The following is a 3,504-nucleotide window of genomic DNA, read 5'->3' as shown; positions in this document are numbered from 1 at the left end:
TTTAGTATGTGTTTCATTTGTACTAAGAATAATGTAAACATCATCTGAAAATCTGTTGGTATTGTCATTAAGTTGACTCTGAACCAAGAAATCCTTATATACAGAATGAAAGAAGTTGCCTTCTCTTTGTATCATTTTCTTCATTGTTGGTATTCCCAACTTCATTGTAGTCACTGTGCAGAATGTCTTGACACCTAAGGAGTTCATTGTTCAGAATTACATCAAACAATATTTCTACTGTGATCTGTAAAATATTCATTATCTGATTTTCAAAAGTAATTTTTACATTCAGTTGGCTCACCCTTCTTGGGAATAGAAACAGATATAGACCTCTTCCCATCTATAGGCCAGACAGCTGTCATCCAAAATTCATGGCATATATTGGTGAGTGCATCCAACACTTCATCTGTAATTGAAACAATTCAATTGGTATCCTGTTGATCCTGGGACCTTATTTTTTTTTTGCCAATGCCTTCAATGCTGATTCCACTTTCTCTTTCATTACCATTTGATCCTGTTTATATGGTACTTCCTGAAATTTTTCATTGTCAATCAATTGAAAAAGAAGAATTAATGCTTTTGAGCTGTGGTTTTGAGTAAGAGCACTGAACATTCCAAGGGCAGCAGAAAGAATGAACAGATATGTACTATAGATAGTGCAGCGAGTCCTCTTTGGAGACAAGAATTATGAGGCTTTGCCTCACATACTTTAGACATTTATCTAGGAGGTGCTACTGCTTAGAAAGAGACATGATGTTGGGAAGTGTGGAGGGCTGATGAAGGAGAGGAAGTGCCTCGACCAGGTGAACTGGCACAGTGATTACTGCAGTGGGCTCTTTTGTCTCAGGAAGTGTGAATATGGCACAGGACAGGACTGGGTTCCGACCTTTTGTTCGTTGGGTTGCTATGAGTTATACTTGGCTGGATTGCACCTAGCAACAAGAACAGATATTAATACTCACAAATTCCCTCTGGTGAGAACCAATTTAACTTCAATAGTATGTGTTATTACTCTTTTATCTATCTATTCAAATAAATATGAACCATCTAGAACTTTCAAATTTTGTCAGTATTTTAGATTAAAAATTCGATTAATTCTATATGTTCTGAACAATATATACTCTTTGTCTTGTTTTTCTTAAATTAAGAGAAGTGTTTTCAACTAAATATTGAATTCATATACCCACATCTCTGTTATGACTAGTAAATTTGTCAAAACTCATCAAAACAAATTTTATTGTATATTTTCTTTGTTATTTTGAATATTAATGTATCTGGAATTTAATTAATGGTAAATTTTAACCTTTATAATTTTCTATATAATTTTGATTTATTGTTTTATGTATTTAATAAAAATACAGTTAAAATTCTATTAAAAATTAATATTAATATATATTATTCTATCCAGAACTCTATACATATACAATCATTTATCCATTCCTATAACACATAAATTACAGTTTTTTCTGAATTTGTGATTTCCATTATTCAGTCTCTTTCAAGTAAAAAGATCACAATATGAAACACATGTCATAGGTTTATATCTTCTTCCCGTCCCCCATTTTGAGGGCTTCCTAAGTTTCACTTTAAAAATAAAAATTTTCCCAAATATCTCTTATTATTTTTGTTTCTCACTCTTTCTTCATGAACAAACTTTCAGCTTTTCCAGTTCAATCTAAACAATTCAATGGAAGCAAATACTTGACAAAATAAGACTTTGGAGCCATGATATTGTTCTTATCTAAATGTAGAGAACATTTCAACTAAGTTCCTAAAGTATTTCATTTCCTTGGCCTTCATACTCCCCGAGAGGTTTTGCTTTATCTATTTTCTCATTTTACTTTCTTTCTGCTAAATTCCTGTTTACTGAAGGAGATAATTAGCTCTGGGTGATTATGATAATTTTGTCTTCACTCTCCAGTTATCCTCCCAGTAGGCACATGCACAAAAAATGCTTAGTACACTGGTTTTCTATGCCGCTTGGAGAAGCAGAAGCTTTATGAGTAGCTGCTGTTATTAGTGAGTTTTAGATTTGTGTATCTATTCCCAGAATGTCTGCTTAACATAACCATATGCTTCAATCCAAATTAGGGGTAAAGAAAATTTCAGAATTTTATTCTGATTTAAATTTTTTCTCATATACCCATTTTCCCATACTATCAGCATAGGGTATCTAAGAGCACGCAGCAAAATGTTCTGTCCTTGAATTTTCTTATATTTTTCCCCTTCAATCTAGTTAAGGAATGATGAGTACTTTGTTTGCTTGCTACTAACATTTTTGTGAGAGGTGTTGTTGCTATTATGTACCTTTGAGTATCCTGCAAATCATAGTGACTATGTACACAATTAGCACTGAACATTGTCCTATTCTGAGGAAGTCTCACTGTTTGCAAAACACCTAACTCCATTATCCCAGTTACCATGTTAATCCATTTCATGAAGGGCTTTCCCCTCCTGCATAGTCCCACCACCCTTCCAAGTGTGATATCTTTTTCCTAGGACTGGTCCTTCCTGGCAACATGCATTAATTCTATGAGACAGAGTTTCAACATACTCGCCTCAAAGGAGTAACTTGGTTTCACCCTCTACAGAACAAACCTGTTTGTTCTCTTATCAGTCCACAGAATGTTCATTATTCTTCTCCAGCACCATAGTTCAAAAGCATCTTTCCCCCCCACCCCCCGTCATCTCTAGTAATTGCCCAGCTCTCTGATGCATAGAAAGCAATCACAAATACCATGGTGTGGATCTTAGTGTCCATTCTGTTCTCATTGTTCTATAGCACTCTGAAGAAGTCCCTGACAGCAGACTTTCCCAATACAATTTGTATTTTGGTTTCTTGAGTGCAGGTGTCAAAGAGTGTTGATTGTGGGACAAAGCAAGCTGAAATGGTTAAAAATCTCAATCTCCTCTCCATCTATCATGATACTGCAAAATTGGCTCAGTAGTGACAATCTTTGTTGACTTGTTGACCTTCAATCCATATTGAAGACTACAGTCCTTGATCTTTTCCAGTAAACAGTTCAAGTGTTTCTCATTTTCAGCAACTAAGGATCTGTAATCTACACAATATAGGTTGTTAATAAGGCTCCCTCCAGTTCTGATGTTGCAATCCTCCTCATAAAGCCAAACCTCCCAAGTGATCTGTCTCACACATAAATTGGAAAGTTATGGAGAAAAGAAACATCCCTGCTGTAATTTTTCCCCAGTTTTGAACTATGCAGTATTTCCTTGCTTTGTTCTTGAAATTGTTTCCTGGTCAAAATACAGGTTGCACTTGAGCACAACAGATGTTCTGGAATTTCAATACTTCTTAAAGTTAGACATAGTTTGTTGCAATCCACACAGTCAAATGCCTTTACATGGTAAATAAAACACAGATAGACATTCTTCTGGTTTTCTTTGCTCTCAGCCAAGATCCATCTGACTTTGGCCATGATGCCTCTAGTGTTACAGCCTCTTCTAAACCCAGCTTGCATTTCTGGTAGTACTCTGTAAATATAG

The sequence above is a fragment of the Elephantulus edwardii genome, unplaced genomic scaffold (assembly GCF_000299155.1).
Source record: "Elephantulus edwardii isolate Elephantulus edwardi_28Jun2011 unplaced genomic scaffold, EleEdw1.0 scaffold00023, whole genome shotgun sequence".
NCBI lineage: Eukaryota > Metazoa > Chordata > Mammalia > Macroscelidea > Macroscelididae > Elephantulus > Elephantulus edwardii.
This window is presented reverse-complemented; position numbering follows the sequence as displayed.